Source organism: Hippoglossus hippoglossus, chromosome 10, assembly GCF_009819705.1.
Source record: "Hippoglossus hippoglossus isolate fHipHip1 chromosome 10, fHipHip1.pri, whole genome shotgun sequence".
In the NCBI taxonomy this organism is placed as follows: Eukaryota; Metazoa; Chordata; class Actinopteri; order Pleuronectiformes; family Pleuronectidae; genus Hippoglossus; species Hippoglossus hippoglossus.
Window position 1 is genome coordinate 18131809 of NC_047160.1, and position 22808 is coordinate 18154616.

A 22808-nucleotide genomic window follows, 5' to 3' on the forward strand; every position below is an offset into this window, starting at 1 on the left:
GTTGGGACTGCGAGATTAAGACGCGTTGTGCGAGAAGCCTGACACTGATCACCTGGAGTAAAAAAACATGTAGACAAGTCCTTAAGAACAAACACACACACACACACACACACACACAGCTGCTGTTGCGTGTACATAGTTTAGTAACAACTATTCAAGCGTGTACGCACACACGCACTAGTGTGTGCACGCAGCCTGTCTGTCAGAAGGGGTAGGACGCCATAAAGAGTGTCAGAGGAGGGTGAAAGATTTATGTGCTCAAGCTGACTGTGACCTTTTGCTGTTTGTCCATATGATATCACTCAGAGAGGAGGAAACCGTGGGACTCCTCAGCCGCAGTCCTGCCACTCGGCATACCAGTCTCACACTGTGTGCATTTCAGGAGCACCGGCCTCCGTCTAAGAAGCACAGCTCTATACTCATCTTCTCCATTTTTTCCTCTCCATGAAGCAGGATACGAGAGAGCAGCTGTGCAGATTGAAAAAGTAAATCGCTTTTTTTTTTATCTTGGCTTTTCTTTCTTTTCCCGCACGTTTTTCTGTCTTTCTTGCTGCCTTTCTTCTATCTGCATCTCTGCGCGCACACAAACACACTCTCACACACAAACTCACACTCTCACACACACACACACACACACACACACACACACACACACACACACACACACACACACACACACACACACACACACACACACACACACACACACACACACACACACACAGGGGCCACAGGGAACTCCAAGTTTCCATTCATGCTTCTCATTATCGGGGCATGTCGGTATTTTATGAGGCCGTGTAAACCACTGAATTACTGCACTTTAAAATGCATCCTGACACTATTACGTGACCACGTTGCTGGAGAGGCCTTTCATTGCCGGAGCGAGGACCTAAAATGGTGGACGACAAAAGAGCATGACTTGTTAATTATTTTTAACTACCGGATAAAAATGATTATGAAGTAAGCCAGGATACACGAACGGCCGAGGCCACGTCATAAAGTGACCCCCTGTCTTTGGAGACAAACCAACTTTAGTTTTAGAGGGGAAACGTGAACACACACCGAGCAGAACAACCCACTGTCATGTCTACTTGTTAAATTCCCTCTATTCCATGTGATTAAAACAACTCGATAACACAAAAACACTCATATCTACTAATGAGACATCATTTCCTGTTTGATTAAAAAGATGTAAAAGGAATCTTCCTCCAGGAACGCACACAGGATTTTTCAAGCTTGTGTCAGCTATTAACAGATTATTATAAAAATGATCAAATAAATGTAACGACGCAACTACATTAAATCCATAATGCTACACCGAATACACTGAAATGATTCCCTTATTTGGTGTATTGCGAAATGCTTTATTAATTACAGCAGTAAGTGAAATCATTAATCCTGACTGTCTTTTCAATTTGCTAAACCAGCATTTAATTAAGTGATTCTGTCTTTCAGAGATACATGGAGTTGTACAGAGAAAAATCGGTGTGTGTGTGTGTGTGTGTGTGTGTGTGTGTGTGTGTGTGTGTGTGTGTGTGTGTGTGTGTGTGTGTTCCAATGTGCCAGAAGAGATTTCATGCTACCCTTTTTTTTTCCCTCTTGCATACACAAATGAAAAACAATTTTATTTTTCAAAATAGTTGTCATCACAAGTAAAAACAACACACTGACAGACTGTTACATGGGGCAGATTTGTGTCCACTTGCAGTATCTCAAAGAGTTAATTCTGATGACAGATGTCTCACTGCTGGAGGACATCACGTCAGATTCACCGGGGGTAGAAAATATTCATCAAACACGTCGAAGGGGAAATTTTTAGGATTGTTGTATTTTTTATAATGATGACATAACCTGTCACAGAAAAAGTTAACAAGTAGGTCTCCATCTCACACTAAACCCTCTTATAATGCTCATATCATTTATTTGACCGACGCTACTATTTTCAGAATGCCCTGGGGTTTTCATGTGTGGGTCTGGGTATACACTGTTTGTACATTTTTCCATATGCACATTCCTGCCTTCAACACACACACACACACACACACGTTACAGTACGTTGTGCGAGCATCTCCTCATCAGAGAGCCACAGCGGCGCTACGGCTGAGGCAGGAGCCGGCTGTCGGCCGACAGAGCTGTGACAATAAAAGGTGGCAGACCAGTCAAAACAAGCCCCGTTCTTCCGAGCGGGGCCAAAGTGCTGCTGAAGAGGTTCTTTTGAGACACTCTTAATGTGGTAAAGTGATCTCCTCCACAATTGGGACACTCCAAGAGGCCATCCCTGACAAGCAGAGCAAAGCAAAGCTCCCTCCCCTCTCCCCGCAGCCTTGTCAGTTTCTATCTAACCCCCTTGGCCCAGATTCTGTGAGGAGATATCCCCCGTCACACGAGACCTAAATCCACACAGCAAAAAATATGAATAAATCTATCAATATAAATAGAAAACCACTTTTAGAGTAACTATATTTTCATAATAATAAAAACTTCAGTTCAGTAACTAATCTAAATGCGGTTGAATCTACTCTGGGCTGATTAACAACATATTTCTCTTCCTGTTACAGCCCCTGTGGCTCAGCAGCGATATCACCTGTGTTATTTATTGTCCGTGGTGTGGAGGTGATGGTGACTTTGTGTCCGAGCCAGTTCACCACGGTAACCTCTGTGGGCTCATGTGAAAAGGTTGTGACTTTGCGGAGAAGCAGCCTGAATGAAACAGGGGCCGAGGTTGAGAAAAACCCAGGCAGTGCCCAGAACACGACGGCAGAGCCCAGCTGGCCTCCTGACAATTTGGCCGACAATACCAGCAGACTTAGCACTCACTTTTTACAAGGGCTGCCTCAAATTGCTTCTCCCTTTCTCTCAACGCGGCACTCACAAAAGACAGAGTGGCAAATTGAAACCGAACTTTATTGGAGGCTGTAGCTCGACGTAGTCCGTAATAAATACGGCCGCCCTGATCCAAATAAATAATCACCATCAAAGGGAAGTGTCCAAAACACAAATCTGAGCGTTCTGGCTAACTCCCCGTAAAGCTCCCGAAGTGGAATGGAACTTTGGGCTCAACTTAAATGAAAAGGGGATTTCTTTTCTTGTTCTCACCCTATTCTACCTCTTTCCCCCTTTTCTCTCTCCCTTTACTTCGTCTTCTTGTCTGTTGAAACATGTGGTCAGCTGTTATGCTTCCATGTGGTCAGATGATCAAAGCTGGGGAGCAGCAGTAATTGTCCCCCGCTGAAGCCCTGCCCCGGCTGGGATCAGGATCCCAGCAGGTGGGGGGGACAGCCATGAGAACGGAGGGAGAGGGTGGAGGAACGCAAGAGGCCCTGCCTGGCAGAAATAAAGACTTCCTAAGGGCTGCTCTCTGACAACAGAGCCCCAAAGGGAGAGTGAAAAATGAAGCCTCCACACATTCGGAGGGGTTTTCACTCAGGGAAAGGGGCCGCCATCGGGGTGAACATTAGGGAGAGAGGGCAAGATGGAAAGCATAAGAGAATAGGATTATAATATTTGCTCAGAGCGAAGAGGAACAATTGTGTGCCCATTTCACAGTGTCTTAGAACTGAGCCTGTGTCGAATCTCGGAAAGTTTTCTCTTTTTTTGATGGTTCATGAAATATGGATGCTGTTTATTTCACCTGCTCACCCTGACTTCTTTGGTCAAACATCTTCCAGCGGCAAAACAAAAAAACCAAACAAACAGAAGAAGAAAAAACTGCAGAAATAAACTTGGCAGCCTTTCTTGTCGAACACACAAATACACGAGTCACTGACAGGAGCGCAAACACAGGAGAGTCCTCTCTTTCCTCTCACACGCACGCCAACAAACACGTTATTACCATACACAAACAAAAATACACACACAAACACCGAGGTGGGGAAAGGCCACGCATACCTCGGCCGGTCAGTGTTTACCTGGAGACCGGAGGGAGCTGTGAAAGCTCACAAGTCGGGCTACTTTGCATGTACGTGGGAGCCCACAAAACACTTCTCACTGCTGTCCGTCATTTTGATTGCCCAGCACGACTCCTCCGCCCCAAACCACCCAACACCCCCACCTCTCTTACCCCCCCTTCCCCGGCCAGATGGCTTTTTTTTTTTTAACTGTCTGTGGGCTCTTGCACCTCTGCTCTACCACACTAAATCCCTGAGATGGCTGGGTGGAGTGGAGGGTTTGGGAGCTCTGCGTGGACAAATGGTTCGGAGGTAGCAGAGCAAATAAAACGGATTAAGAGGAGTCTTTTCACAGATACTTCAAAACTATTTTGGCGCTGAGCCATGGATCGCCTCCACCCCCCCCTCCTCCTCTGCCGCCCCGTTGCTCCCCCCTCGATGGGGAGGAAAAATCAGACGCCCACAAAGACATTTTCAATGCATACAGACCTTGTCTCTGACCGATCTGTGATGGATAGACCGTGCATGTGTTGCATTACGGCGAGATCAAAAATATTATTCAGCCAAAGTCAGGCAGCGAGCCACTCGTGGCTATAAATGAAGCCACAACAGAGGTACCTATTCACATACTCGCTGCACGGACGCTTTTATTTTATTGTGGTATTAATCCAACACAGAGTCAGTGGCTTCTAATGCACGAAAGAGCCCCAGAATTTAATCCAATCTTATGACCATGTCCAGAGGCAACAACCAAAGATCCTCAGCCCCATAACTCAGCCTCAACAGTTCTCTTCCTTTTGTCGTTTTAGGAATGATTATGTTGTTCACATTTCTTTGAAAAACCACATGTTTTCTGCTCCATAAGAGGAAGTGGAGAGGCAGTGATGACATCTACAGTGCTGAATGACTCATGCACATCCACAAATAAATGTCATTTCGCTTGTTAAAGCTTCCTGACACTGATTGACAGCTTTACATTTTCTCGCTGAGGTTTAAATTGCGTTATATTTCTTTAGCATACAGCCATTTTAAATCACACTTTTACACCATTTGAACTGAAAATAGCAACACAGCCACAGCCAGGACCGAGTGCATCAATAGAGGCTGATATGAAGGAAATCCAAATGTCACCTCTTGGCTCTATCCAGCCAAAGGTTAGATTCTTGACTCCCCGCTGTCTCCTGTCATTAGGTTGCCTAGCGACGGCCTACAAGCTGTAATTAGCTTATCAAAATTAAGATTTCCATTTTGTTAACACAAAAACACTTATGTGAAAAGTGTCACATGTTCGCTAAAAGAGATTCCGAAGGCATGCATTGAAATATGAGTGATTTCTTCTATTTCTTTTTTTTTCTGAAGACTTGGCATGCTATGACTGTCGCCACTGAGTGAGATGTACAAGTGCAGCTGTTATAGCATAAAATCATAAGATGGGGCATGATATCACCCTGTGAGCATCTGTCAAGTGTTATTCTCATATGTTCCCGGCATACTAATTGTGAAACGCTCTTACGTCTCCTCCGTCGCTTCGTCCTCGTAGTAATGCCCGCACACCTGAAGCAACGAAAATCCCTTAAAGAAGAATAAAGTGTTTATTTCTCCCCGCACTTCTCGCACGCATCCACACACCCTTTCATGAAGCCACAGGCCAGTCGTTGGATGCTTTTATTCAATGTGCCTCAAAGTGCCTGTGGTTTCAAATCAATTCCGGCTCTGTCCGCCCTGCGTGGAGACAAAGCTGAAATGTTAACAGCGTCAATGCTGAGCAACTGAACTGCAATTAACCTTGGGTCCTTACTACACTATGGCCAGCGCATCCAGCCTTTACCTAGCATCTAACCTTCCATCATTTCAACCATCGATGTACTGATGCACCCATCATAGAGCAAGATGTCTAGTTATGACTTTAAGTGGAAGGCAGCGGCAGCGGCTCCTGCTGACGTGTTACCAGGGGCAGCGATGACGGGGTCACCAGGATCACTCAATTAGCAGGGGTGACAAAAGACCCAGCAGGATCCAGCCCAGCATCCCCCCCCAACCCTGCCAGAACATCAGCCACTATAAGCAGGGGCCCACCTGCTGCCCCCAACCTGCATCTTTATGAAACTAAAACCAACGCTTATCCACTGAAGCAACTGGATGTTGTTTTGTGCCAAAATTTAATATTAATTCAAGTCACAAAAAAAAATCTCAAAATGTCTCCCATAATAATTTACCAGAGCCGAGGGTGCTTGATTTTATCTCACCAACAAAATAATCAATTTACAAAGCAAATTCTCACATTTGAGAATCTTGAACTCGCAGTTTGTGATTTTTTGCTCTATAATTGACAAATTCATTCATAGATTATACAAATGCATGAAAATTAAATAGCAGATTATTCAGATCATGACGAGCGCATCATATCCGAGCTGGTTGAGTGTGTTCGGCAGAGATTTAATATAAAGCTGCCAGAGGTCCAACACACAGTTGTAATCTGTCTGAATACAGATGCAGAATCATCTGCGGATTCGAGTGAAAACACAGCTGTGCTCACACCGTCGAGCAGGTATCTGCATGTGCATATACATCCTGTACGTATACGTCTTTGTGTCTGCCTCTTCATTAGTCTATACTCTTTTCTTATCCTCTGTCTGTCAGTCTGTCAAGGCCATCTGTGTGTATTTTCCCCTTTTATGGCAACCTGCCTGCCTGCGCGTCTCTCCCCCTCTAACTGTCCTATTTGCAGTAAAACGACTCCTGTCTAGATCAGTGTTCTGTGTTTTCCTCGCAGCAAAGAACACACGTGACCCCGCGCGTCTCTTCCCGCGTTCCCTGTTGAGTGGATGCTTTTGAGGTGAGGATGCTGCGAGTTGAAGAGATATTGTCAAAGATGGAGATGTCAGCGAGAATTGCAGCATTGTTAATTAGCATGTTTCCCCTTGATGGGTCTCTACCTCAGCACAGATATGTAGGGCAGTAGTATCGTAACATACATGCCTTTGATTATAGAAGATTAAACATGCTCGCACACACTGTAATAGCAATGGAAATAAAAAGATTTGATAACTTAAAAAAGAAAACAACTCTCCTGAGACTCTCAAAGGAGTGTGTATCTATGTGTGTGAGGAGGTTTGTGAAATCCCATGGCAATTTGTGTGTGTGTGTGTGTGTGTGTGTGTGTGTGTGTGTGTGTGTGTGTGTGTGTGTGTGTGTGTCACTCTCAGCATCCTTGCAGTTCCTGTGGGTTCCCTCAGTATATCCCAACATCACTGGCCTCCATTCAATCAGGATTGAACCACAATAACAACCACATCAGCTGTGTTACCACACAGGAGCACAGACATTAACAAGTGGCAGCTCCCGGTTTCCAGGGAAAACTGATTGTTAAAGTCCATCATTTCACCTCTTTACTGTCGTCACATTTTTCCTCCGCTCCTTTTTCAAGAGTCGAGGAGTAGATGTGATGACAGTAAACACATGGGTTGGCTGACTGATTGACTGATGGATGATACAGGAACATTAGTAAAGAGAAAGTGAGCTGCAGGAACACTGGAGATTGCATAACTCCCATTTTATCTTTAAATGTGGTGCATTTGAACTTGCAAATGTTAAAGCCCCAACTGACAGTAGGTAGCACTGCGACAGTTGGCACAGCACTTTACACATCCTCAGCTGCTCTCATCCTGCTGATGAATACAGTCATCAAAACAAACACAAACACGGGGACCAATGAACTTTATGTCTGAGCCCACTGCGTTTGCACGGTGCAATTTAAATTCCAAGTTTGTTTTTCCTACCGAGCTGCCCGCCTTCACTCACACGAAGCCAAGGTATCGCAAGTTTACACGTCGCTAATGGTTCCCTTTTGGTGGCCATTAATTGCCCAATGAGCATCTTTACACTCTGCAAACAGTCACACGTCGCCTTGTGTCGCTGCAGACTGGCCAATGAAAGGCTGAGATGTGAGGTAGAGGGGCTGGGAAAAGCAGGGGGGGGGGGGGATACCTGGATACAGTCGGTCAACACAATAAAGCAAATAACCCCAAATATTGAAAGTTTGGAACTGTGGTGTAATCTTATGATACACATCCTTCTATATAGAGTAAACTTCACAGCAGTTTAGATAGTTGAACATTATGGGTCAATATGCTTTTGCACATTCTTCTCGAGCGTTGTGTGAGACATCGAATATGGACCCAAATGCAAGACAGTAGGTGAGTGAAGTGCAACAGATGGAACCACAGTTTGCACCAAAGGATGTCTTCAGTTGCTCTGCACACAGCCGTTTAATCAGTGAAGAAATTTAAAATGTTAGGGTTTACGGAAAGGTACTAGCCTTAGATGGTCATGTTTCTCAACAAGCCACATTGTGAGGTTGCTGGGATCTTGTCATTTATCTCAGCAATTCAAGCAAATAAGCACATTTTCCAAAATGTTGCATTATTAATTAAAATGATGTCCCTTCTGCACAGGAAACCGTATGTATGGCTACACACGACAGGTCACTTATCATTTTTCAAATCTGTGAGCCACAACCAGCATTTTACATTTTGTTCCCCAACTCGGCCACGATCCAACTGATCAGTCTGCACGGAAACAAAGAGAAACAGAGACAAGAAGACGGAGCCTCCTCGGCTCAGAGAATTCCAGTAAAGTGGGCTAAACGCTTAAAAATTCATCATACTCGAGCAGAACGTTCAAATCAAAACGAAAGAAGAAAAAAAAAACTCAAAGTAGGAGGGGGGGAGGAGTTGCAAGACGGAGGCCAGGGACGGGAATGTATGACACCTCTGTGTGTTGACTCTACACGTGTGTAGTATTTAATTAGCTGTAATCCAATTGAGGGATACGGCTTCCTGTTCAGAGAGGTGCAAAGGGTCGAAATAACAGCTTACGAGACTGTTCACTACAGATGCAGCCTGCGGCCTATAGGAGGACAGACCCCTGCCCTCACTGACACACTGAGCATCAGTCGCTCTCCAAGTGTGGCCTGACCTCCGCGCCTCTCCTGCTATGCCGTCGCTTGGTACAACCTATGAAAGGCATTTTATTTCCCCTCGTTATTAAAGCAGAGAAAATAGGGAGAGGGACACAGAGAGGGGGGGGGGGGGGGGGGGGGGGGTGGGATGAAAGACTGAAAGAGAAAGGACAAGCAGGATCACAGTAAAGATAATTCTGGTTGTAAAAAACCTGTCTTATCTTATCTCACTTTTATCGCATCTTGCCCAGGGGTGTCATTATGGTTTTTTTGGGGGGAAAATGGCGTTTTCAGGGGATCAAAAACACGGGCTATAGCATGTGTTTCTAACTAGACGCCCGGCGGAACACCGAGTTATTAGGTTATTATGATAGTGATCTCTTCCTCTCATCAAAGCCTCCGTTTCAAACCCACCCATGAGCCAAAGGTGTCAGCTTGTTAAGGCTCTCTCTCTCCCGAGCTCGTCCAATCAGGCTCCCATCACCATCCAAGCCCCCTGTCCTGCAGATGAATAAAATCCACGATATGCATGATTCAGCTGGTCTGAGGGGTACAACAGTTGGTTGATGCAGACGGCACGGGCTTTTTTTGAGGAATAAATAAAGCTGAGTGGTCAAAGACTGATTGGAACATGGCAGAAAAACCATGGCAACAGACTCCTTAGTAAACAGTTTATGGAAGCCCAGTAGGAAACCCGGCGGTTTGGATAAAGACAGCCCCGTGCTAATCAGTGCATACCAACACCTCCAGCGCCCAAACCTCTACGAAATCTCAGGAACAGATGTGTCAACTGTGCCGGCACGTACACGCTGTACACACTGCAGTGTGTGAGCCAATCGGAACAGTGCGACTCAAAGAGAATGTCTGCATAAATTATTGTGTGTGTGCTTAGTGGTTTGTGGTATGTTTTAATGTATTCAGAAATCCCAGAACCAAACGTTAGTCCTCCCCTCTCTCTCTCTCCTTCTCTCTCTCTCTCTCTCTCTTGGCCGAAACAAAAAGAAAAGAACAACTCCTGTTTCTTTGGCTTTAGAAGTGAAGCAGGTAAACTCTGCAGTAGACTCCAGGCCTTTCTCATCTTAGCGCAGGTGCCACCTGGACACAAAGAGGTCAAGAAAACATTTCAAAGAACTAAAGCATGTGCTCGGGCGTAAATGTTGAATTTGAAAAAAAACGAACTAAATATTACATGACATATTCCTGTAGAAAAATCCCACATCAAGCGGCTTCTTTGTGTCTGACAGGAGGAGCAAGTGGGAGATACTTAAAGCTACAAGTTCAAAGAGAAATGAGGGCAGAAATAAAAAGGATCTTGACCCATCTGCCAATACTGAGGAGCCATGTCGTTAAATATACTGTTGGCAGTTACTCTGCTGTGATCAATAAGGCAGCAGCAGACAGAGCGAAGCAATCACACAGGGCCCCACTACAAACACAACTCATCTAATCATCTTCAAAGTTTCACAGACCAACACAAACCCTGCGACCGGCTGCAAATCAGAGACGCTCACTCGCTGACAACCGGGCTGACACAACACGCCAGAGTCTGTGTGCGCACGCACTTATGCAGATGTGCACACGGACATGTGCTCACACTCATCAACTCAATTCATCCGGACTACTCTTGAGTTTTGGAGCCGCTAAACCAGGAGAAGTTCGGAAGTTTGGCTCCATTTTAGTTTGAAAAACTCCTGGACCGTGTTATCGTCTGGATGAGCAGAAACGGAGATGATTGGAAACGATGACGTAGACACACACACCTTCTTACTGATTGTGTCTTTTCGAACATGACATATCCTTCTCTGATTTGTCCGGCTCCTATCACATGACCCCCTTCTGTAGAACGCAACATGGATGATACGTCGCTGACCCTGTTGTCTTTGCAAACAGCTGTTGTACGGTTAAATTCTACAATGTTACAATGTGCTCACAAGTGTAGGAGACAAGCTATTTAAGACAATTCCTGTGTCCAGCGGGTTGAATATGCTGCCAGGCACATGTCCAGTGTGCACAAGTGGTCACGTGATATGCGTTTTCATGTGTTGGTATGGTCGGGGGATTAAAACCGACACAGAGCCAAAACGCTGGTGTGGATCGAGATCGTTTCAGTTTGAAAATGACGTTTTCAAAAACATATTCATACGGATGTAGCCACAGAAACTCCATCGTGAGCCACTTTTAGCCGCACTCTCCACGCAGCCTGTTCTCCAACCAATAAAACCACAATGTACAATTCACCCCGAATCATCTATCGACATAATGATCCACTTTCGCAAACGGAGAATGGCTGGTGGTGAAGTGACTCATCGGAGGTCAAGGGGAGTCAGGTAACTGCTCTGCGTGGCCGTGTGTTGCCGAATCCACGGCGGCGCTGGATGGTAAGGTGGCCGTGGCGACGGAGGATGGAGAAGGGGGGGGGGGGGGGGTATGTTGGGGAGGGGGGGCGCTGCCAGTGCAGATGCCCGCAGACAGACCGCCTTTGCCTGAGAGACATGAGAGCTGCTGGAGCCTCAGACAGCTCTCTCCATCACCCCCTCCAACTCTCCCTCCCCTCCTGTTGCCATCTGTGAAGCGCACACACACACACACACACACACACACACACACACACACACACACACACACACACACACACACACACACACACACACACACACCACACACACACACACACACACACAGACAAGAGAGAAGAGAACACGGCACCCACTAACTAAGAGGCCCAGGGACACTTAGCCACGTTAGCAGCCTCACTACTGCTGCGCAGGGTAACTGCTGACACGCTTTAAAAAGACTAAGAGCGAGTGAGAGTTGGTAAAGAGGGTGAGAGGGAATCAGAGCTGCTGAGCCAGATGGTTGGTCTAAGCTACGCTAAGCGCCGAAGAAGATTGAGACACCAGCCAGGTGAATTTTTTTTTTTTTTTAGAGGTAGCCAGAGGAGAGCCGGTCGAGGGTTGTAAATGCTGCCATGTTTTCAGCAGAGTGTGTGTGTATGTGTGTGTCATATGTGCGGTGTGTGTGCAGCCACATTTTGTTGATGTTTTTTAACACATGTCAGCGCCTCCTGTGTGATCGACCCTGGTGGTTTGGCCCTGTGCTTCCATCACTTACACTGGATGATGTTGACAAGTGTAATGACAGAGTCGAGACCTCTAATTGGCCAGACTCTGTCAGGGAGAGGAGTATCTAAGCTACTGTTTAGAAACACTTCACATCTTCTCTCCGTGTGCTATTCTTACTTTTCCCTCTCGTCTTTTTACACCCCGAGCCTTCTCCTCCTCACTCGGCCGCTTCCTCTGTTGTCAGGATGAAAAGGTCACGGATGGAGAGAACACAAGAGAGGAGGTAAAACCGGACGACTCTGTAAAATACACAACTTGATTCTTCTCGAGTAACAATTCCATCTTGACTTCAGTTTCAACTAAAACTAAATTTAAAAAATGCTTTCTACGAAGCCCCGAAATACAACCATGTAGATTCATCAGTATTGTAGTTTTCTTTGGCTGAATAAGCGTTCATTTCAAATTATGTTGAACAATGATCCTGAATTTAATTTAGTAACTAGAATGGAACTCAGTAGAGCACTTTCCTCCACCAAGGCCCAACAGTCTGCTTAAATTCAAATAAACGGCCCCAAATTACACACGCTCAAAGATATCAATCCCCTAAATGTGCCACAGGGTTTTATTCTCCTTGAGATCCAGGAATTGTTCCCTTAGAAATTGGTGAAAATGTCCAAAAATTCATTCAGTAGTTTTTTGTATGATCCTGCCAACTATCTAAGAAATGCAGATGAAAACATGAGGTAAAAATTAGAATATAAATTGAATGTATAGTTCAGTCAAAGATGTCAAAACTACAACACATGAGCAGCTATAATTCTGGGATCGTCCTTATGATTTTCAGACTTTAAGACGTTAAACCCAGATTGATCAAATTCAGTTTTTGTGGATTTCAAGCATGGCTGAAAATCCTGCACCCTTGAATCTTATCTCATGAGATTGCTCCACCAGTAAAATAAATTCTGTGCTCGGGCGGCCCACGCCCTCTTCGGTGAGTCGTGCGGTAATTGTCATCATTCTCATCCTCGGGTTTTGATTGAAAACGAATTTAAGAGCCGTCTTCGCATTGTAATGGTGAGTGGCTGCTGCATCGATCTGGAATGTCAAGTCAAATCTGCCGTTAATAATTAATGATTAGTCTGGCAGAGGCAAATGCATTTCGTGATCACTTCGCTGAATGGAAACAGTGCGGATTTGTTCATACAGGATAAAAGTGCTCTTGCACAGTTGAGCAGCGCAGACAACACACACATTCTCTCTCTCACACACACACACAAACAAACACACACATTGTATCTGCACACAGCTACATTGGCTCTAATCTGTAATGCATCCAATATGCAGAGCTATTGGCCAGCACTCTGGGAGGCAGAGCAGCATGGCACACACAAAAACCTGCACGCTACTCTCCATACATCTATCCAATCAGCATCTTGCCTGGCTCCCGTGCCAGCGGGCCAATCCGATGCCCCAGATGAAGCCCACTCCCCACCCCCACTGGAAACACACACATGTCTACAGCATGTACACACACACACACACAAACACATCGGCCACACACGCCAATCCAGCTGTGATTCTTGGACGTAATCCAAGTTGACTGTCTGGTGTGTAGTGCAAGGTGGGGTCTGTGTGTGCCAGTGTGTGATAGAGATTATCTTCTATCAGGGGGAAAAAAAAAGACAGGAGCATCATGTCAGCGATCACTGTGGTCCACACACAGAACAGATGAGGGTGCACAATGAAAGAGCGCAGGTCATTCTGTAAGAGGCTGCAAGAACAACAGACGTGCAGATGAGAATTAGAGGAGAAGAAGAGCGAGGCGGCGGGTGAGGAAGAGGGAACGTGACTCTCGGCTACAGAAGAGTAAGCAGTCATTGAATCATTCTCACACACAACGGCACTTTGGCCCGGATCAGCCGCAGAGATAAAGGAAGAGGATTACACTCTGGCTGAGAGACTTGGAAGTATCCAGAGTCTCCTCTGACTCGCTGCCACTTCTACAAAGTCACCTCTGACAACGGGCATGTCAGCAGAGTGACAGATCAAACACACACAAGCACATTGGGATGGTGATGTGGAGCTCATTCAAATGTCCCAAAGCAAATATATATTTTAAAGAATGGGCAGATTAAGCAGCGATTGGGGGCTTGACGGGGGAAATGAGGAAGATGGAATCTGTGATGCTGTGCACTTTTTACAGTGTTCTGAAGTGAATGGGACTCACCAGAGGTACGAACGGCCGGTTTGATGCCATCCAGGTCTGCAGCTCTCCGTCGGCTCCACCCAGACCAGGGAGGCCACTTAAGACAAAAGAAAATCAGCATTAGTTTAATCTAAAACTTGTTTTCGTACCATTCGACTGTAATTTATGGAGTTTGGGCAAATCTATCGCGTGTCCCAAAGTGACGGCTGCTTTGGAAGCACGGTAAAGTGGTTAGATGATTAGATGACAGCATGGAAACGAACCAACAGTTTAACCAGATTATCTAAACCACTTTGTCTGGAGGTAAATCTGCGAGTGAGAGGGACCAAAATGGCAGCAGCAATTTAATCTTTGCATAATCTTTGCACAGGAAAACAATGGGAGCTCAAGTGGAGTAAGTACAGTAAACAATTTAGAACAGTTACACAGATGTTTGTCCTTTACACACATTTAGCTAAAATGGAGGGTTGTTCAAAAGTAAAAAATTAAAACCTCTTTTTTTCAATGTTGCCATGTTCCAAGGTCTCAGCCATAACTATGGTGCAAATGGATTTTATTTTCACTCATAAGAAAATGGACAAAAAACTAACCAATAGAAACCACAGCCCTTTTTACTGTTTTGTTTATTAATGGCTCCAGTTTGAGTTCTGTGGTTAAACTTTGTTGTGTGGTGTTTATATGATTCTTTAGATGTTGCTTTTGCCGGACAAATCAAACCGAGTTGAGCTTTTCCATTAAACAAATGTTTGTGTTTGATTTTCTCACCTGCATCATGCACTTTTCGAACCAGGAAGTGACAAACCAGGGCCAGCCTATTCTGACCTCTTTTAAGGAAGTGCTCCTGGTGGAATAAACCAAATGGGGTAAAAATGGAGGGGAGGTTGAGATGGATTTAGAGAAAAAAGCTAGAGACCTTTAACTTATTAACTGTATCTGTTGATTACATGTTTCTTTTTTTGTGATTGAAGTGTTCTAAAGCTAGTTTTAATCAACGACACACAAATCTCTTCTTTAAAGCTTTTTATTTGGTTATATTTACACCCCCGTCGGTTTGTTGGTTGGTTTATGTCTTTAAGCAAGATTACACAAACACAACTTAATGGATTTCTACGAAACTTGGTGGAAGGATCTGACATGTGGGTCTTGATAAAGGGTCAGATCCTTTTCTCTTTCTTTAACTTTGAGATAATTTTCATCTTTCAACATTTCCCTTTCCGTTTCAACGTTTCCATTTCTCAGAGAATAACACATCTGGCATGTTTGGGGGACTGATAGAGACGAGTTTGTACAATTTGGTGCGGATCCAAATAAAAATCTGAATCCATTGAAAGTAACTGCGTAAGGGGACTGTTGAGTGTGTCAGACATTAAAATGCACCTTTTCCTGGACTGTATAGTCCATAAGCATGGAAACAAACTGACAATGACAATGCTAACATGTTGATTTTCACATTATGCACATGGTGGTCACAATATCATCCCAGCATTTCATCAACTCTATTCATTATTAGCACTAAACATAAAGTCAAACTACAGATATCAATAGTTCTACAGGTATTTGTTGCTCACAGGCTAAAAGTACTTCTCTGCAAACTAAAACCCTAAAGTACACAGTGTTTTTATAATATCCTGACTAAATGAAAAGTGAGTAAACATTTGCATCTTCTCCGTGTCTCTCGTCCCGGTGGCAGTGAGAGTTAGTGGGGCAGCGTTTTACTTCCTGCAGCAGCTGGATCACAGTGATGCTGCTTTCTGATGACTTTAAATAGCTTATTGATTTATGAAAGAGCCGGAGTGGACACGGCCGCGGTTTTTCCCCTTCCCTCCTCCTTTTGTATTTTTTTTTTTTTCTCTTCAGAGCCATTCGCATTATGAGGGTCGGGTTTATTGTGGTCCTAAAAATGTTGTTTACTCACTCTGCCTTCTGCTGGAAAGAAAAACAAGAACATACATAAACAGCCCTTGCCATGTTACGTGTGGGTGCATGTGTGTGTCAGTCTAAGGGGCAGTCGTGGAGTTACTTATCCAAAAGGGTCAAAGGCATAATGGGTTATAATCTCCTGGTGGACAACCTTCCCACCCAACAACACTTATACTTCTAACAAAGACCTTGGCCTCAGCCCTGAGCTGTCGCTTCCCCTCCTTGGCTTCCACCAGCGGTCCTCAGATGACTGGTCCATTGTGCTGCCTATCGACTTGTTAGATGAATTCAAATTTCACATGTCAATTAAATGAGTGTTGCCCTGGTGATTAGCAGATCCCACTAATTGTCACTCCCTCCTCTTTTCTTCCACTTTTTTTTTTCTTGCCCCCTTCCCCTCCTCCTCTCACTCTCCTGCCATTTTCCACATGGAGGAGCAGGGAATGGGGCTTTGTGTCGTCGGGCCCCATGCCCCATGTCAAAGATGGCTCCTCAGCCTCTTCCTCCGGCCACACCCCTCCTCTGAGACTCCCTTTGGGGTGTATGGAAGAGGTGCGTGTGTGTGTGTGTGGGGCTGGGAGGGCACGTATACACCACGCAAGCATGAAGGAGCATATAGGAGCTGATATGCATTTCATCTTGTTTAGGGGGCCACAGCATACGGACTAAGGACAGGATGTTCAGACAGCGCATGTGCATCTACAGACGTGAGCACGTAACACACTGACTCACACTCCTAGTCGTGCACCCTGGCAGATAATTACCCCAACACCCATGAGCCTCCTTCTTTGTCCATCTCTAGCTATGTGTGTTTTGTTTTGCTTGACTTGTTGAACTTGATCTGGATCTTCACGGCATATTGTTCGCTGTGCATTGAAATATATAAACCAAGCCACGAAGTGATGCTGAACACGTTGTATGCAAAAGCCACCTCCTTTAAAAATGTATATGATTTTCTGTGTTTGTGATATAGAAACGCACCTGTGTTGTCACCTCCAGGAAAATGAAACAACTTGATTTTATTCTTTAAAAAAAAGCAGAAAATCCCATTTGACCACAGTAAATATAAAAAAGTGTGCTAGTAAGTGTGTTATCCAATTCACAAAATTTCTCTTGACATGTGCTCATTATTTAACAATATTTCCATACTTCACTGCTTGGAAATGTTTCAATAGTTGATCAAATAAACTCTTAAGATCACGTTAACGTGGTTTGTTTGCTTCCGGCTCGGCTTGGAGGATAAAATCTTCAGGAAGTGAAGATATTCTGTGAGTCATTCCTTTCATTTCCAACATAAGTAGTTACTGCAGGTGTTGGATGAATGCATTGAAGTAAAAACTGGGATGTCTCCTGCACATCAACAAACCCACACACATATGCGCTGCTCTGATCACTTTGACAAGTGTGTCATGTTGCCGCTATCTGAGAACTCTACATTTTTGAAAACCCCCTGAAAGCGAGCGAGACAGACAACTCTCCTCCAGTCTTAAGAGGAGCGCTAATCATCTCTCATCACAATTAAACACAGCAGACAGGAGCTCCAAACACGGGGCGACATCTTAAAACTGTATGAATGGTCCCTACCCCCGGACGCCCCCCTACCCCATCACCTAATGTTCAACACTAACCAACCATCACACAGACCTACATTCAAGGGCTGCGCTACAATGGAAAACACTGCAGCAGGCCAGTGCGGCCCAGACGGTTTCGTTTGCACTTTATCAGACCATACAAAACAGCAACGCCTCATTGAGCCACAATTTGCTGCTAGTTTCCTACAAGACACAAAACAAAGGATGGGGCGGCCTGGTCTTCCTTTTTGTGCCAAAGCAGCGGACCAGGGGGAGAGAGAGTGCACACACACACACACACACACACACACACACACACAGCAAGTAGGGGACGTACACACCCAGGGAGAAAAGTGAGTGTAGCAGAAAAAACACACTCCAGGATACATCTGTCATATCCGTCAGAAGACATGATGCTGAACTCTTCAGCATGTATCCAGCCACTAAAACTGTAACAGTGGCATTGCACATCTGGAACAAGATTTAAGATTTTATCTTTTTATTAGTCATACAAAACATATGTGTAGAATAGACTTTCCATGTAAAAATCTAAAAGGTTTTCACTTTCAACAAGAAACTGCTGCAACTTAAACTTGGTACATCGGCGTTGCTTCATGAGCTTCATGAGAACAATGGCTTGTCCTCATGACTGGGTCACGGACATGGCAGTGTTTAATAACCGCTCGGGGATAAAATACTTCTGTTGGGGCAATCGCTCGCCTCTTCCCTCCCTCTTGCTTCCCCCCCCATCTCAGTCTCGTCGTCTCTCACTCTTCCTCTCTGGTTTTACTACCACGATAATTCCTGAGTGAGTAAGCGAGTGTGTTTGGTGTGCGTGAGCCAGGCAAGGCTGAGGTCCTGTTTGTGCATTTGTGTAGTCATGCGAGAGAGCGTGTGACTGAGTGTGTTGCTTGTGGATGAGTGCTGCGGGTGCAGCGAGTGTGCTGCAGGGAGACAGAAGTCTGCAACGCGAGATGGGCTTACTTACAGTCGGGCTACCGAGCAGGCAAGACGCCGCCAGAACACAGGCAAATAAAGAGCAACCTCACGACTGCTGCAATCATCTCGGGAATGAGGGTCGTGCAGATGACACAAACATGACACAATCCTGTCTGAAGGATAAATGCACACATAAACAACATCTACATAAACAAAGGCAAAGAGATGCTTTACAGTGCATACATAAGACCAGACTCATTAGCATACAAACTGAGATCAAAGGATTTTCAGTACATCATAACCCCCCCCCCCCCCCCCCCCCCTTCCCTTTTACCACCACCAACATTATACTGCAATTTGAAACAGAGAAGAAAAAGCCCCTCTGGAGGAGTAAATTATGTCGCCATGACAACTCTGAAGAAGTTCAACTCCAGACAAGGAGGTGCAGATGATGTGGTGATGGCGCCTCGCCTCGTGTGTGAGGGTGTCCCTCCCCTTTTTTCTATACTGCCTTACTGCAGCCTGACTCCTCCATACCCTCCTCTAACTGGCAGCTGTTGGTCCTGGTACGGGATGGGTGTGTTATATTTTGTCTGCCTGTGTGTGGATAAATAATTGATGAGAGTGTCGGACCGCTGGGAGAGGAGCAGGCTGCTAATCTGACCTGCTGCAGCTCCTCCGTCCCGCCAGCAAGGTGAAAAGGGGTCCGAGATGACCGCTAATTGGAAGTGGCGAGGTGATCTAATGACACGGCGGGGATACTTTGGTTTGTCACAACGTGTAAAGGCCCCAACATTTCAAGGGTGGCTGCCCTCTAGTTGGAGTTAATCAATGCACAGCTTAATGCAGACGAGTCGGGACAGGGCACAGTTGCTGGTCCCGGGGTAACTGAGGGTAAAACTAGCAAGACGTTTCAGAAGGACTCTTACTTCCCCCACTGATGTGAAGCTATTACGACACCGACCCTGTAACTCCAGCATCACACGAGAAACTGTGCCAGTATATTATGTCCACGCTGCATCGAAAGGGAACAGAGCTGCAGTCGAGCTCACGATTTTTTGGTATCTTACCTCAGCCATATAGCTGGATTGCACACACCGCCACGTTCTGCAGACAGCCATTATAGAGAGCCCGGAGAGAAGAAAATGAAAAATGCATAAGCTCGGAGCATCAATCACGGTCAGAAAATAGTGATCCCATACGTAATCGATTTCCATAGCATCTTCAATCCCTACAGCTCATATGATGGTATTTTTCCCCCGACTACTTTCTTCCAATGTTTGATACAGGGCACAGAAGGATGAAGGAGATGGAACATGCACGTGTTCACATCAAATCCTTTTCTAAAGAGAAGAGCATCAGAAATAACACATCTCTTTACTCTAAACCTCTCTCTCTCTCTTTTTCGCCTCTAGTCTCTCTCCCTCACACACATGCACATTAATAGCCGCCCTTTATGGTGCGCAATGCCGACTTGTAAACTTGTGATTTACACTTGTGTACTAAAAACAGCTTGAGACAAACAAACACAGTCAAATCACAAACACTGAGGTCTTCAAAGTGTGCCAGCGGTTGGGTTAATTGAGGGACCCCAACGTTACAGTGAGACACAAACTAGTCCTTAAAAAACAAACACACTTTTGTGAACATTTAATGCTAAACGTTAAATTTTGAGAGTTAGATAAAAGTTCCGCCGCATTTCTTTTCTAGAGCCCTGCATCATAAATAAAACCTGTGTGTCCTTTATGATGCCGGACCACCTTCGGTGCTTCTCTAAGTGAAATTAATACCTTTAGAAACCAATTTGCATTGTAAACACACAATGCAAATCATGTTTGCCATGTTGGGGGTCTGCCTGCATGGTGGTTGGTTGCAGGGCTGTGGATGGAGATCTACAGGATCCCCCTGGACCGCCACACAAACACACACACACAGCACTAAACCCTGCACCCACTGACTGCGTGCCGTCCCCTGGGGAGAGTGCCCACCTCCCGACCTCCTCCAACAGGGGGGTCAAAGGGAATTTAACACGAGAGTCCCACATTCCTCCAAGGTGATAATTGCTGTAACTGCTGGCAGGGGGCCATCAGCCGAAGGGTAAACAATGGCTCCCTATGCACCACCCACTCCCACCCCCGCTAAACAGCATGCATGGTTGTGACCTGGGTAAATTATGCCATCAAGGCCGGCGTGACAGCGTGTCACCCATCACAGTGCAGTGGGTGTGTTTGGTGTCTGAGCACCCAGGTGTTTGACTTAACTGTAACTACACCATCAGACAAGCCACTTCACACATACTGTCAAACACAAGCTGGAGGCGAGAGGCCAACAGCGTTGAAAAGCTGTTTAGTGAGGAGCTAAGTGGCGGATCCACAAAGAACAACACAACCGTCATAATAAGAAAAATCTGTGTCGGCCTAATCACACCTCTCCATCTTTAGTTGCTCTACAAACCTGGGAGCAGGTAGGGAGAGAGTGATGGATGGAAGCAGGGAAACAGAGCTCGATCTTCCACTATGGGTCTGAGGTCTAACCCCTGGTCTCAGTACCCACAGACCAGTATGTGAAGGTCTTATAGAGTAAAACAAAATCTTACAGCAGCAAATTTACAGTTTGATTCAAACTAAAATCTCACAGAAATCTTGAGGACGAGTGGTACAATTTTAATGTAAAAGTACTGAATAAAATATGCATCTACAAAGACATACACATATACAGATATTTCTCTGTAGCACGGTCCCCTGATGTTGTGCATGGACCATAAAAGCCACACTATTGTCAAGAATATGTGTACTTTAGTTTAGATAAGTTCCACATGCACCAGTACTAATTTTAGCACCAACGTACTAATCCTGACTGAAAAAGGTTCCCAACAAATGCACATTTTCCTCCTGTTAAAAAGCACACTGCCCATCTGTTTCAGGGAAACTGAATACATCCTTTAAGAATCTACATTCAACATAACAGAAAACTATTATTCATAGTGTTGTTGCCCTGTGTGTTGTTAGTGGTGTTATAGTTTGGATAAGGGGAGGGCCTGGCAGTGCCATTATTTCCTGGTCTCTGCCCACATGTGGTCCCCCCCCCCAGCCACACAGTAAGTCTTGGGAAGGTTATAAAAGCTGAGGGGGTGATTAAGAAGCAGGAATAATGGCCTCCACAAAACTAGGAATGCGTTTAACTGCTACAACGGCTCCGGAATCGTTCTAAATCGGACTGCTGCCATTAATATTGGGAATTATTCAGCCGCTCTTGAGCAGGGGACGTTACAGGGGTTTAAACGTGGATTTCAAAGGAACTGGTGCCGGGAAAACATGAGCAGCATGGCCAGGATGTACTGTAGGTTTATGATTTATGTCTGAGGGTGACCCGGGAGGATTTAGGTTGGGTGTATCTGGAGCTGTGCCGACCTTCCCACCACTTCTGCATTGTTGGAGTTTGGTGGATCCTTATAAATCCAGGATTAGAAAAGTCAAATATACAAGCACTTTCACCTCCCCGCTCTTTCTCACATACAGACACACCAAGAGGAGGGAGAGGTAGTTACGGTCGGCTGTGGCTGCCTGCTAAGCATGCCCAAACCCCAAAACCCCATCACTTTCCTCATTACTGGAGCTTCATGGCTTTTTAGGGCTCTGTGCTTTATCTGGGATTTCACATTTCGCAGCCTGCCACTTGACATGGCTCCCCCAGCTGCCAGCAATCAAGTAGCAGAGGGCAGCAGCGAGCCCGGCTGAGTCTTCAGGCGGCACCTTGATTTGAGAATTGCACATCACAACCGCTGGCCTCGCTAAGCTTCGGTAATTACAGGCCACACATCCCACCGTGCCTCCAACCCTATTCCTACCCCACATCATACACTGACCTGGCATAAACGGCGGAGGGGAAGGGGTGTGCATACAGAGAGATAGAGATGGTCACGGGTCAAGGGTGGATTCCAGGGATGTGGATCTGTGCTTCAAAAAGGCATTAGGTGTGTGACGGAGTCGGAGAAAGCAGCGAGAATATGCTCGACTAAGCATCCACACTGTCAGTCCGAGATTGTCGCATGCGTTGAAACATCCTCGTGAATGTGTGTGTCTGTGTGTTTTTTTTTAACGCACGTATGTTTGCATGTATCTACAGTACACACGTTGTATGTGTGTGTGTGTGTGTGTGTGTGCCTAATTGAGAGGTAAGCAAAAAAGTTGCCTTTAAAGTTGCCAATAAATATCCTGCCAGTAATGTTAAACACCTGCCCGTAAAGCCCAGAGGAATGCTAAA

The 22808-nt window shown here is 45.4% G+C and overlaps 1 protein-coding gene across 7 annotated transcripts in view; it reads right to left on the reverse strand.

Moving 5' to 3' along the window:
* zic6 (zic family member 6) overlaps positions 1 to 22808 on the reverse strand; it is a 94274-nt gene that overhangs the window by 56147 nt on the left and 15319 nt on the right. For all 7 annotated transcript variants that reach the window (XR_004615301.1, XR_004615297.1, XR_004615298.1 and 4 more), the window contains exon 2: positions 14137 to 14212. The gene's annotated coding sequence lies outside the window, so the exon portion shown is untranslated. The remainder of the gene's footprint in view (positions 1 to 14136; positions 14213 to 22808) is intronic.